This window comes from Meles meles, chromosome 3 (assembly GCF_922984935.1).
Source record: "Meles meles chromosome 3, mMelMel3.1 paternal haplotype, whole genome shotgun sequence".
NCBI lineage: Eukaryota > Metazoa > Chordata > Mammalia > Carnivora > Mustelidae > Meles > Meles meles.
In genome coordinates, this window is record NC_060068.1 from 30,177,575 (window position 1) to 30,191,718 (window position 14,144).

The 14,144-nt window shown below is 39.6% G+C and overlaps 1 pseudogene; it reads left to right on the forward strand.

Moving 5' to 3' along the window:
• Positions 1-12,493: 12,493 nt before the first annotated feature.
• On the forward strand, positions 12,494-13,673 carry LOC123938950 (annotated as a pseudogene).
• Positions 13,674-14,144: the final 471 nt, after the last annotated feature.

Here is a 14,144-nt window from a genome sequence, read left to right on the forward strand (position 1 = left end):
GCAAGAAAAATAAATTCAGTTATTTGCAGAAGACAGTGTTTTGGATGTCTCTGCTACAAAGATAGCAAATCAAAACATTGACAAGTAGCTCAACTTGGGAAATGGAAAACTGACATGATTCTGAAGGCAGTCTTTATCAGTCACTAGTTCACTCACCCACTTAGCATTTGGTTACTAAAAAGTTTTTCATTGTTCTTAAAAAAGGATGTATCTAGATTTCACCTGCTCAATATAGTCCTCTTCAGTACCATTGCATTCTGTAGCAATAGTGGAACCTGACCGAAAGAGAAATCTAGAAAATACTCATTGAATTTAATGATGTGAGCAAAATCCATAGGAAGAAAACAATGTTGATTGGCTTCATAAGATACTGAGTTGATTTACATATGATCCATGTGTTGCCATTGATTTCTGTTTAGAAAAAGTGTCTGGTAGGATTTCTTTGCTGAAATCTTCTGAGCTCACATGTACAATATTCTCAAGCTCATAAAATTTAAGTACCCGGATACATAGTCTACATTATATATTAGTGTTAGGAAAGTTCATTTTCATGACTTCATTTTAGTACAAAAGTGTGAAATGTTGCTATAGGGTATTGCCTGTGGGAACTTTGCAAATATTTAACTTTTTGAATAATCTCTACTTCTTCAAGAAATGCTTTGTAAAATTATGGTGAAAATGGTTGAAGTTAACTATGATATAATAATTTTGATTGAATATAAAACAAATTCAATCACCACTGGGTGATATATCATCTGTTCCAGTCCTTATTTCTTTTGAAATTGAACACTTGGGTTAGTTATTCTCAACTTAATTAGTAACGTGTACCATGCTTGATTAAATTAACACAATGCACAGTTGTAACTTACTTCTTCAAAATGGGCTATATATAATTAATGATATGAATTACTTTGTAGTCACCATTGATTACCCATGCTAATGCAGAGGCACAGAATTCATTGAAGTCATTATATTATTTTTTGAAGTGTACAGTATGCTTTTATGTTGAATATTAGGAGATATGTAAATTGCTTCATTATCTGGGCCCTTATTTGGCCTTTCCCCTTGTATCCTTTAGCATCTACTAACTCAGTTGACAGTAGAGGATTCCTGCTGGTAGACACTGATAGCTTCTTTCTTTTAGTTTGTTTTGTATTTATAATCTGTCTCTTACTACTAGTTCTTTCATTTTCCTTCTCAGCCTTACCTTTTAAACCCCAAACCCTATGTTCTACGTTATTAGAGCATGGCCACTTCACCAGTAGACCACACGTTTCCACTCATGCCCTTGGTTAGGTGGTCCCCTCTCCCTAGAGTGTATTTCTGCTTTCATTTGCAGACAATCAAATCAAGACACAGGACTAATGTAGAACTCTGCCAAAAATTCCCTAACGGTCCATCTGTCTTCCCTAGAAAGAAAAGGTTGAACTTTATTCTGGGTTTCCATAGGACTTTAGTCGTACAATTTAGCACATCCTGTGATAATATGTAGGACACATTAGGTGGTTATTGTCAGACCATGGCATTATCTTGGCTAATTTTTGAAACCACCTAATACAGTAAATACTCTTACCCCTCAGTTCATGGATGAACAACCTCAAGTACAGAGTTTATGTAAGCTTCTCAGTCTTACCCAGCTAGTGAGGTGGCCTGAGTTATCGTTCAAACTTAAGAATTCACTTTCAGAATCTTCCTTCTTAACCAGTTTGCTATCGTACATGTGTAGACTGAATTATAAGTAGTTGCATATATATATTCCATTATACCTTTCTTTTCCCATCTCAGTATTGGTTTTCTTAAGAGACTGTATTTACATCCATGGTATTCAAAATACCATTTAATGGATACTTTGTAAACACTTGCAGAATCATTGTGGAGTAACAAGTTACAAGTGTGTCATTTCTTTTTTTTTTTTTTTCATTTCATTTATTTTTTCAGTGTAACAGTATTCATTCTTTTTGCACAACACCCAGTGCTCCATGCAAAACGTGCCCTCCCCATTACCCACCACCTGTTCCCCCAACCTCCCACCCCTAACCCTTCAAAACCCTCAGGTTGCCCCAACCTCCCACCCCTGACCCTTCAAAACCCTCAGGTTGTTTTTCAGAGTCCATAGTCTCTTATGGTTCGCCTCCCCTCCCCAATGTCCATAGCCCGCTCCCCCTCTCCCAATCCCACCTCCCCCCATCAACCCCCAGTTTGTTTTGTGAGATTAAGAGTCATTTATGGTTTGTCTCCCTCCCAATCCCATCTTGTTTCATTTACTCTTCTCCTATCCCCCTACCCCCCCATGTTGCTTCTCCATGTCCTCATTTCTTATAGAAGTTCTTTTGTAGTGTTGTTTTGAGATGGTTGTAAAAAAATTTGCTCTTGTCTTCAGCTCTTCTAACATAACCTTGTTTTAGAACCTTAAGCTAAAGTCACAGTTGTCATAGGGAGACAGAGAAAGGTCAGAGAATCTCTAATATGAAAGAAAATGCCTTCAGGATATTAAATTCTAATGACAAAGATTATTATTGTGTGTGTGTGTGTGTGTGTGTGTGTGTGTGTGTGTGTGTGTGTGTGTATTTATGTGTATAAACTCTGGCTAAAATTGTTTTGATACAATCAAATAATAGTTATAGGAAGTTATAACATCTCTTGTATAAATTAATGGAGTTTTCACCCTGTTCTGAATGGTCTGAAAATTGTCTGCATAGAGACAAGAGTCAGATGAAGTGACAATTGCCATAGTGATTGAGACCAGAGCCTCTAAGTCAGTGTACATCTATCTAAGTCTTGCTCTGTGGTATATTCAGAAAGTTACTTAAGTTCTCTGAGCTAAAAAAAGAAAATTCTGAGACCTTGGACCTGCTGCTTAATAACTATTCTACTTACTTAAATTGTATTCATCTCAGTGAAACAAGTGGAAAACATAACCTACCTCTGTTTTTTGTTTGTCTGTTTGGTGACACTTATGTCACAGAACACTCAAAGTGCTCAGAATGTTGCCTGTACATACAACTTTCTGAACAATAATAACTGAGTATATTTACCTATAAAATATGAAGAAAAATATGTAGCATATCACGGAGTTGTTTGAAGTATTAAGTGATGTAACAAACGTAGGATGTATACCACTAGGCCTGACATGGAGTAAGCTATAGATAAATTGTCGTCATAAGGCATTATATTATCAGAAAAACATCCGTAAATTCTTCCAGTTGCACACTCCTTTAAATCTAAGTTGTAACAATTTAATAGCCTAATAAATATTAAATGCTTTTGAATTGGAATTTAGTATAGCACATTACTGTGATTGTTGATATGCTCTATGTAGTAAACTCAAGGTAAAAAGACTAACCAATTGAATGTGAAATAAACATTGACTTGATTTGAAATGAAGCCTAAGTACTGACACAACATTTTAATCCGAAACAATGAAGGAGTAAACCAAGGCTACAAATGAAGAAGGTTATTAAAGCAGCATAGTCACTTGAGATCATACCTGGAAAATGTAAAATATGATGGCAATAATCTTCCTTTAATGTCATAGTCTAATTTACCCATATGTTTATAGCTACGTGTGTATATCAAAATATCGTGAATGTTTGAGTCAGAGGAGATTTGAGAAAACTAAAATTCTTGGTAAAACTAACTAAATCATGGTAAAAACTGAGTTTCAAAAAGAGTCTCTAAACTTTGGCTTTTTGTTAATGACAATGGAGAATTTAAAAATATTTTTTCCTAAAAGGTGGCTGAGTGGAACAGAATATCATTATCAAGAACCCAGCTGCAGCTTGTTTCCTGACACCCCCCCCCCCCACAACCCACTAAGTTGTCTCTGGCACTTCAGCCTCATGGCAGTAATCCATTTACTGTCAGGGTGCTGCTTCTCTAAGATAATGCATATTACATCACATTACTTATTTCAGTCCCCCCCCTTTTTTACATGCACTGAAGTCCACCTTTTCTACCTTTTGTACTTTCATACCCTTACTCTTTGTTGCCCACATTGCAGCCAAATCTCAGTCTTCTTTTCCTTTTCACCAGGGACTTTCTGCAGTCAACAACCTCACGTGCAGGCTCATTGAGGGCATCATATTCCCTCCCAGCTAATGGGGTCCCCAACTTTGCATTTTAATTTTCCTTGTGCTTTGTGCTTTATTCATCTTAACTTTCATTGTCTTTTGCTTTATAAACAGTTTAGTCTTCTTGGTGTCTGCATGCCATAGGTGTGCCCTTTCACCTTAATCTGTTACTGTTTGAAGTCATCAAAATAATATCCAAAGAATTAAACTTCTGACTTGCCCAAGTTTGTATTTTCTGTCTTGCCCAAGGTCTGAGAAATTGAGAAGAACATCTTTGCATTTGGTGTTGATATATGTTGAGAACATGCAGGGATCATAAGAGTTTATAAAATGTATAAGGAAAAATTTTTTCTATAAAAGTATTTTAATGATCATTATAATTTATCATACTTTATAATATCATCACTGCTGATTTTCAAAAGAACTTATAGGCAATATTCAAGAGATTTTTTTTTCTGTAGTCTTTTCCTTTATGTAATACTACATGTAAGATTCTTTTTTATTTCACTATAGACTTCTTTTTTTTTTAAAGATTTTATTGATTCATTTGACAGACAGAGATCATGAGCAGGCAGAGAGGCAGGCAGAGAAAGAGGAAGGGAAGCAGGCTCCCTGATGAGCAGAGAGCCTGATGCGGGGCTCAAGCCCAGGACCCTGAGATCATTACCTGAGCTGAAGGCAGAGGCTTTAACCCACTGAGCCACCCAGGCGACCCTCACTATAGACTTCTGTCATGACATAACTAACTCAAGCTTACATTAATTAACTTTTGAGTAACCATGAGGAAGTTTAATTAACCTCTTTTGGTCTGACTTCTTTCCTGATGTGGTTGGAGGATATATAAACTCCTTTCTAGCTCTCAAGTTTGAGCCCATTTAGATAAAATTTTTTCTTAAAAAAATCATTCTTTATGTGGAGTTCATCTCAGTCCTACCAGACTATTATAGGCTTACCAGAGTTCAGTTATCAAGAACTAGAGAAACTGGAGAAAAAAAAATCACCTGAATAGGGCTGATCTCAGTAGATATAAAAATAATAACCATTTCTATATCATCAACCTCTATTGTCTTCAGCACTTTGCCTTGATTAAAGATTTCCCCCCAAAATGAGTTTTCTTGTCTTTCTATTTAATCCACTTAAATTTGCATCATTATTATAATCACTGTTTAAGGCTTCCTGCCAGTGTGAATTTTAAAGTCTTATAGTTCCTAATTCTTTTTTTTTAAATATTTTATTTATTTATTTGACAGAGAGAGATCACAAGTAGATAGAGAGGCAGGTAGAGAGAGAGAGAGAGGGAAGCAGGCTCCCTGCTGAGCAGAGAGCCCGATGCTGGACTTGATCCCAGGACCCTGAGATCATGACCTGAGCCGAAGGCCGCGGCTTAACCCACTGAGCCACCCAGGCGCCCCTTATAGCTCCTAATTCTTATATGCTTAAATGTTATAAATGTTGTGCAGATCTTAGCTGTGTGATTTCCTCCTGGCACTTTTTTTTTTTCCAAAGCTTACTTAAAAACATTGAACTACCCCCCCATCAAGTCTATAAACACAATTTTGATTGGGTATACATGTTAATGTAAAGCTGGATAGATATCAGGTTAGAAAAAAGACATGTGAAGTCCCAGGACAAAAAGAATTCAGTTCCTATGCAGTTTTGGATAAGCAGCTTAGTATAATGATACTGTCAAGATAATGGGGGTAAAGTAGTTTAAGAGTATGGGCTCTTGAACCATACTCCTAGGTTTGTGTTCAGGATCCACTACTTCCTAGGCCTTTGGCATTGAGCAGGATGCTTAACCTCTACTTTATGGAGTTGTTTTGGTTGTTAAATGAAGTAATTATGGGAAAGTAACTAGAGGAGTTCCTGGTACCTGTTGCTGGTACAGACTTCAACAGGTGTTAGTTGTTGTTACTAGTGTATTCAAAAGTTTCTAGAATGGTCTTTTCATGGACAGTAGAAGGAAGATAGTATTCTTCCCCTAGATTCAGAAATCTGTATACATTGGCATACCTGTCTAAAATGAGTTTAAATAAATGAAGTTTCAAGAAAACCCATTGTTCCAGAAAAAAAAAATAATAAGATGGGAATATTGATTGTATTATTTCTCTTAATATAAGCACCCTAAAGAATAGGGACATACAAAACTTTAAAAAGGAGACTGTTAGAGCTACAAAGCACAACAGGAGCCTCGTTCCTGCTACATTGTGCAAGCTATCTCATGGAACACAGCAGAGAGAGCATCGAGGAAAAGGAATACATTGAACATCATCTCCTTTCTTCATATTTTTATTGTCTTAAAGAAATTAATTGAAATACAGAAATCAGTGTTTATGTGATTGTGAGGGCTTGACTTTAACTGACAAGTCATTTGATATATGGAATGGGGTTTTTGTGTTTCTCATGCTTTGTCTTGTTTGGACAGAAATGTATCTTTTTTAAATTTTATTTTCTTATTTGTTTATTTCTTATTTGTTTATTTCTCTTCTGGCTCCATACAAATTTTAGGATTATTTGCTCCAGCTCTTTGAAAAATATCGGTGGAATTTTAATCGGAATGGCATTAAAAGTATAGATTGCTCTAGGCAGTGTAGACATTTTAACAATGTTTATTCTTCCAATCCAAGAGCATGGAACAGTCTTCCATCTTTTTGTGTCTTCTTCAATTTCTTTCATGAGTGTTCTGTAGTTCCTCGAGTACAGGTCCTTTACCTCTTTGGTTAGGTTTATGCCCAGGTATCTTATGATTCTTGGTGCTATAGTAAATGGAATCAATTCTCTAATTTCCCCTTTTGTATTTTCATTACTCGTGTAAAAGAAAGCCACTGATTTCTGTACATTAACTTTGTATCCTGCCACGTTACTGAATTGCTGTATGAGTTCTAGTAGTTTGGGGGTGGAGTCTTTGGGGTTTTCCATATAAAGAATCATGTCATCTGTGAAGAGAGAGAGTTTGACTTCTTCCTTGCCAATTTGGATACCTTGTATTTCTCTTTGTTGTCTGATTGCCGTTGCTAGAACTTCTAATACTATGTTGAACAAGAGTGCTGAGAGTGGGCATCCTTGTCGTGTTCCTGATCTCAACGGGAAGGCTGCAAGCTTTTTCCCATTGAAGATGATATTTGCTGTGGGTCTTTCATAGTTAGATTTTATGAAGTTCAGGAATGTTCCCTCTATCCCTATCCTTTGAAGCGTTTTCATCAGGAACGGATGCTGGATTTTGTCAAATGCATTTTCTGCATCAATTGAGAGGACCATGTGGTTCTTCTCTCTTCTCTTATTGATTTGTTCTCTCACATTGATTGATTTGTGAATGTTGAACCAACCTTGCATCCCAGGGATGAATCCCACCTGGTCATGGTGGATAATCTTTTTAATGTGCTGCTGAATCCTGTTTGCTAGAATCTTGTTGAGAATCTTAGCATCCATATTCATCAGTGATATTGGTCTGAAATTCTCCTTTTTGGTAGGGTCTTTGCCTGGTTTGGGGATCAGGGTAATGCTGGCTTCACAAAAAGAGTCTGGAAGTTTTCCTTCTGCTTCAATTTTTTGGAACAGCTTCAGGAGAATTGGTGTTATTTCTTCTTTGAAAGTTTGGTAGAATTCCCCAGGGAATCCTTCAGGACCTGGGCTCTTGTTTTTTGGGAGGTTTTTGATCACTGCTTCAATCTCATTGCTAGATATCGGTCTATTCAGGTTGTCAATTTCTTCCTGGTTCAATTTTGGGAGTTTGTAGCTTTCCAGGAATGCATCCATTTCATCTAGGTTGCTTAGCTTATTGGCATATAACTGTTGGTAATAATTTCTGATGATTGTTTCTATTTCCTTGGTGTTCGTTGTGATCTCTCCCTTTTCATTCATAATTTTATTAATTTGGGCTTTCTCTCTTTTCTTTTGGATTAGTGTGGCCAATGGTTTATCGATCTTATTGATTCTTTCAAAAAACCAGCTTCTAGTTTCATTGATACGTTCTATTGTATCTCTCGTTTCTACCTCATTGATCTCTGCTCTAATCTTGATTATTTCCCTTCTTGCGTGTGGAGTTGGTTTGATTTGTTGTTGATTCTCCAGTTCTTTAAGGTGTAGAGACAGCTGGTGTATTCTGGATTTTTCAATGTTTTTGAGGGAGGCTTGGATGGCTATGTATTTCCCCCTTAGAACCGCCTTTGCTGTATCCCATAGGTTTTGGACTGAGGTGTCTTCATTCTCATTGGTTTCCATGAATTGTTTAAGTTCGTCTTTGATCTCCTGGTTGATCCAAGCATTCTTTTTTTTTTTTAAATATTTTATTTATTTATTTGACAGAGAGAGAGGTCACAAGCAGGCAGAGAGGCAGGCAGAGAGAGAGGGAGAAACAGGCTCGCCACTGAGCAGAGAGCCCGATGCGGGGCTCGATCCCAGGACCCTGAGATCATGACCTGAGCCGAAGGCAGAGGCTTAAACCACTGAGCCACCCAGGCGCCCCTGATCCAAACATTCTTAAGCAAGGTGGTCTTTAGCTTCCAGGTGTTTGAGTTCCTTCTGAACTTTTCCTTATGATTGAGCTCCAGTTTCAAAACATTGTGATCGGAGAATATGCAGGGAATAATGTCAGTCTTTTGGTATCGGTTGAGTCCTGCTTTGTGACCCAGTATGTGGTCTACTCTGGAGAAGGTTCCATGTGCACTTGAGAAGAATGAGTATTCTGTTGTTTTAGGGTGGAATGTTCTATATACGTCGATGAGGTCCATCTAGTCCAATGTTTCATTCAATGCTCTTATTTCTTTATTAATTTTCTGCTTTGATGATCTGTCTATTTCTGAGAGGCGTATTAAGATCTCCTACTATTATTGTATTCATATCAATATGACTCTTTTTCTTGATTAACAGTTTTCTTATGTAATTGGGTGCTCCCATATTGGGGGCATAGATATTCACAATTGTTAGATCATCTTGGCAGATAGTCCCTTTAAGAATTATGTAGTGTCCTTCTGTATCTCTGACTACAGTCTTTAGTTTAAAATCTAATTTATCTGATATGAGAATCACTACCCCGTCCTTCTTTTGAGGCCCATTGGCATGAAAGATGCTTCTCCATCCCTTCACTTTCAGTCTGGGTGTATCCTTAGGTTCAAAATGGGTCTCTTGTGGACAACATATGGATGGGTCCTGTCGTTTTATCCAATCTGCAACCCTGTGTCATTTTATGGGGGCATTTAGGCCATTCACACTGAGAGTGATTATTGAGAGGTAGTTTTTTATTGACATCGTGTTGCCTTTGAAGTGTTTCTGTCTGTAGATTGTTTCTATATTTCTGTTCAATGATATTCTTAGGATTTTTTCTCTTTTATAAGACCCCCCTTAATATTTCCTGCATTGTCGGCTTGGTGGTTGCATAGTCTTTTAAGCCTTGCCGGTCTTGGAAACTTTTGATCTCTCCATCCATTTTAAATGTCAGTCTTGCTGGATAGAGTATTCTTGGTTGCATGTTCTTCTCATTTAGTACTCTGAATATATTTTTCAAGCCCTTCCTGGCTTGCCAGGTCTCTGTGGACAGGTCTGACGTTATTCTAATGGGCTTTCCTCTGTATGTAAGGAGCTTCTTTGTCCTAGCTGCTTTTAAGAGGGTCTCTCGTGAAACATAATTCCTTATTCTAACTATAAGGTGTCGTGATGACTTTGGAGAATCTAAAATCTTGGCAGGAAATCTCTCTGCCTCTAGTACATGAATGTGTTTCCATTCGTGAGATTGGTAAAATTTTCATAGAAAATTTCTTCCACTATACCTTCTAGACTTCTTTCTTTTTACTCCCCTTCAGGGATTCCAATAATTCTGACATTGGAATGTTTCATGGAATCATTTATTTCCCTGATTCTGTTTTCGTGGCTTCTGAGCTGTTTGTTCCAGGCTTCCTCCTGATCCTTTCTCTCTATCTGTTTGTCCTCCAGATCACTAATTCTATCTTCTGCCTCAGTTACCCTAGCTTTTAGAGAATTTAGATTAGACTGGAACTCATTGAGAGCATTGTGAACATCATCCTTGTTGGCTTTCAGTTCTGCCCTAATCAATTCTGTTTGGTCATCCATGGCTTTCTCCAACCTAGCTATTGCCTGGATAATTGTTAGTCTGAATTCCTTTTCCAAAATATTGTCTCTGTTGATAGCCATTACCTCTGTTGCAGAAGGCCCATCCTCTGTATTTTTCTTCTGTTGAGTATTCCTCCTCCTAGTCATTTTGGTAAGAGATGACTGAACAGATGCAGCTGGACTTATCGATTGCGGTGCAGTCCAGGTGCACCCTGGAACGCTTCTGTGCAATCAGGGTTCCCCACCCAAATGAGAGAAAAACGAAGAGAAAAAGAAATAGAGAAGAAGGAAGAAAAAAAAGGGATAAGAGAAAAAGAAAAAAAAGAGAGAGAGAGAGAGAGGAAAAAAAGGGAAGATAAAAGGGAAGTCTCAGCCCAAATGGGCCACAAGGTAAGATTTGTGAAGTATACAAACAAAGACAGACAAACAAAAAGACTGATAAAAGTATATGACAAGAGAAAAATATATATATATATAAGCAAAAAAAAAAAGGGGGAAGAAACTCATCATAAAGAACCCCAAGTATAAGATTTATATATTATCAGGACAAACACAAATTCACAGAAACACTAACAGAAGGAAAAATTGGGAGAGTGGTTATAAATTCTCAGTGTGGGTGAGGAAGGTTATTTTGATTCTTCCTGAATGTATCTTGATGTTTTTGTTAAGGGACTCAACTTTCCTAAGTTATAGGGGGATTAGAAACTGGTTTACCTATAGGGGTAGCATTGATTGGGGAAAGGTGATTACCTTGAAGTTTAACTCTGTATGTATAGTAGAAAATAAAAATTAAAAAAGAATAAACTAGAGTAAACTAAGGTAAAATTATAAATGAATTTAAAAAAATAGAAAAGCAAAAGAAAAACATGGGGGTATGTATCAAAAAGTTCAGGTTAGAAGGTTATTAAAGAATTTGATGTACTGGACATCTCAGTGTGATGGTAAATAGGTTAAAAATTATCTGTATGTATAAAAAAAAGGAACCAGAATATTGGTAAAGAGTTAAAAAAAAGTTGTATTTATGAAGTAGTGGTGGTTGTTCTCTTGTAGTCTTTTTTTTTTTTTCTTCCTTCCTGGTTGGTTTTCTTGGGGAGGGGCCTGCCATGTGGGTTTTTAGACAATGATGTTCCCTGAGTTAGGTCCTCCCGCTCCCCTCAAGGGGGTGGGCTCTGAGGAAACTGTTTTTTTCAGCCTTTTGTTCTCTGGGGGTTTTATGTTCTTTCATCTGTTTTCTCTCGCCTTGACAGCTTTTGATGTTTTTTGGAGTTTTAGAGGAAAGCAAACTGCACCCCGACCTCCCTCTCAGAGAGAAGCCTCAGAATGTTCTGCAAGAGCTGCTGGCAGAGTCACTGTCCCTGGGGATGCAGGATCTCCTCATTGTACCCTAAACCAGAGCAGTGGTGGCTGTCTAAACAGCTCTAGACCACCAGATAGGATCCGAGCAGAGATCGCACACTGAGATTTTCCCACTGTCCCGGGCTGGGAATGTCTGTTTTTTCAGGATGTCAGAGCTCCAGGCTAGCGCCTATGAACACCTCTCCCAAGGGAGGGTGTGGGAGGCGCACATTTCAGGATTGCCATCTGGCCAGGTTCCCAGCCCCTAACGGGAGCCAGACCCCACTCATTCTCAGGCGCACTGGTGGGTCAGGTGCATTGCTTGCTCAGGGATGGAGACCTGATTTCTCCACCGCACTCTCTCTGGCTCAGCGTCAAGGGAGGCTGTCCTGGGTCTGGGGACTTAGGTCCCTGACCCTAACTGCCCAGGTTCCATTTCCCTCGTGATCCTTTGCTCTTTGTTTTTTGAGTGCTTTCACCCAGACTCCAAGTTAATGCTGGTCCCCAGATGCAGGGCACTCTCATATTGGGGTATTACTTTCCAATTGGTCACCTCTGGTGGCTCCCTCCCCCTTTTGTTTATCTTCCAATCAGTCCGAAGCTCCCAGTCTACTTTGCCTGCCACTGGCGTCTTCTGCTCCGTAGAGATCCAGACGTGTATCATTCTGATCTCAGGCTGATTTCATGGGTGGTTGGAGTTCTTTGGTAGGTAATCAGCTCACTTTAGGGTACAGGTTGAAACGGTGCCTCCTCCTACTTCCCCGCCATCTTGACTCCCCTCAGAAATGTATCTTTCATGTGGTGCTTAATACCAACACAGCCTTAAGAGACATTTCTCTTTTCCTCTTCTGAATAGTTACAGGATGTCTACCACTCTACCACTTAACACTCTATCAGAGAACTAGAGACTTTTGTCTAGTTGTTTCATATATTTAAGGTTCATTCCTTCATATAGATTAAAAATCGAGGATTAGCCCAGGACCCGTGCTCTGCCTCACCTGCCGTCCTGCCTCGTGACCGCCATGCTCTCTGTCCCTGTCCTGCTCACCACCATCGTGGACCCCAGCAGCAGCAGCAGCAGCTCCAGCTCTTGCCCCTCAAGGGGTTCAGCCTGGCGGACAAGGAGAACACGACCCCGAGTCTTAGCGGGACCCGCGTGCTGGCCAGCAAGACCACCAGGAGGATCTTCCAGGAGCCCGCAGAGCTGAAAACTGAGGTACTTGGCCCCAGCATGGAGGACGAGCCACTGCTGCGAGAAAAACCTCGTTGCTTTGTCATCTTCCCTATTGAGGACCATGATGTTTGGCAGATGTGTAAGACAGCTGCGGCTTCCTTTTAGACCACCGAAGAGGTGGATCTCTCCAAGCACATTGAGCACTGGGACTCCCTGAAGCCTGAGGAGAGATACTTTATATCCCATGTTCTGGCTTTCTTTGCCGCCAGTGATGGCATAGTCAATGAAAACTTGGTGGAGTGCTTTAGCCAAGAAGTTCAGATCACAGAAGCCCGCTGTTTCTGTGGCTTCCAAATTGCCATGGAAAACATCCATTCGGAGATGTACAGTCTCCTCATTGACACTTACATTGAAGATTCCAAAGAAATGAAATTTCTCTTCAATGCCATCAAGACAATGCCTGGTGTAAAGAAGAAGGCAGATTGGGCCTTGTGTTGGATTGGGGACAAAGAGGCAACCTATGGAGAATGGGTTGTGGCCTTTGCCGCCGTGGAAGGAATCTTCTTCACGGGTTCTTTTGCGTCAATATTCTGGCTCAAGAAACGCAGCCTAATGCCTGGCCTCACGTTTTCCAATGAACTTATCCACAGAGATGAGGGTTTACACTGTGACTTTGCCTGCCTGACGTTCAGACACCTCGTCCACAAACCTTCCGAGCAGAGAGTGAGAGAAAGAATCATCAATGCCATTCGGATAGAGCAGGAGTTCCTCATGGAGGCCCTGCCCGTGAGCCCATTGGGATGAACTGCACGTTAATGAATCAGTACATTGAGTTCGTGGCAGACCGGCTTATGCTGGAGCTGGGTTTTGGCAAGGTTTTCCGAGTAGAAAATCCATTTGACTTTATGGAGAATATTTCACTGGAAGGGAAGACTAACTTCTTTGACAAGAGAGTAGGCGAGTATCAGAGGATGGGAGTGATGTCCAGTCCAACAGAGAATTCTTTTACCTTGGATGCTGACTTCTAAGTGAATGAAGATGTGCTCTTATTTTGCTGACACCCCACCCCCCTTTCTCATAAAAAAAAAAATCAGCCACTTAAAGTGTATCAAACCGGCTACACCATGAATTATCCATAATGTTCATCAATAGTGTTGTTAAAACTGTGTAGCTACCTCATAGGCAAGCCTGTTGATTAGTGATGCTAGTCGTCTCACCTAGAAAGCAGCTTAGACAGAAGCTACTCGGATTGGTAGGAAAGACCGTGGCCGTGTTCGGTGTCTGCAGGCAGGCTGCCATCTGTGAGTGCACCATGGCTCCCAGCGGCAGTCGGGGCCCAAAGTTCGGGGCCCTGGAGTGAGTCTGACCCCACAGGATGGGTCAGTTACTCCGAGGTCCTCGGGAGGCTTCAGCCTCGGTGTTTCAAAGCAGATATTAAAGTTTACTTACTGATTTGTATATAAAACTGGCACTTTACACACAAATAAACAGAGTTTGTA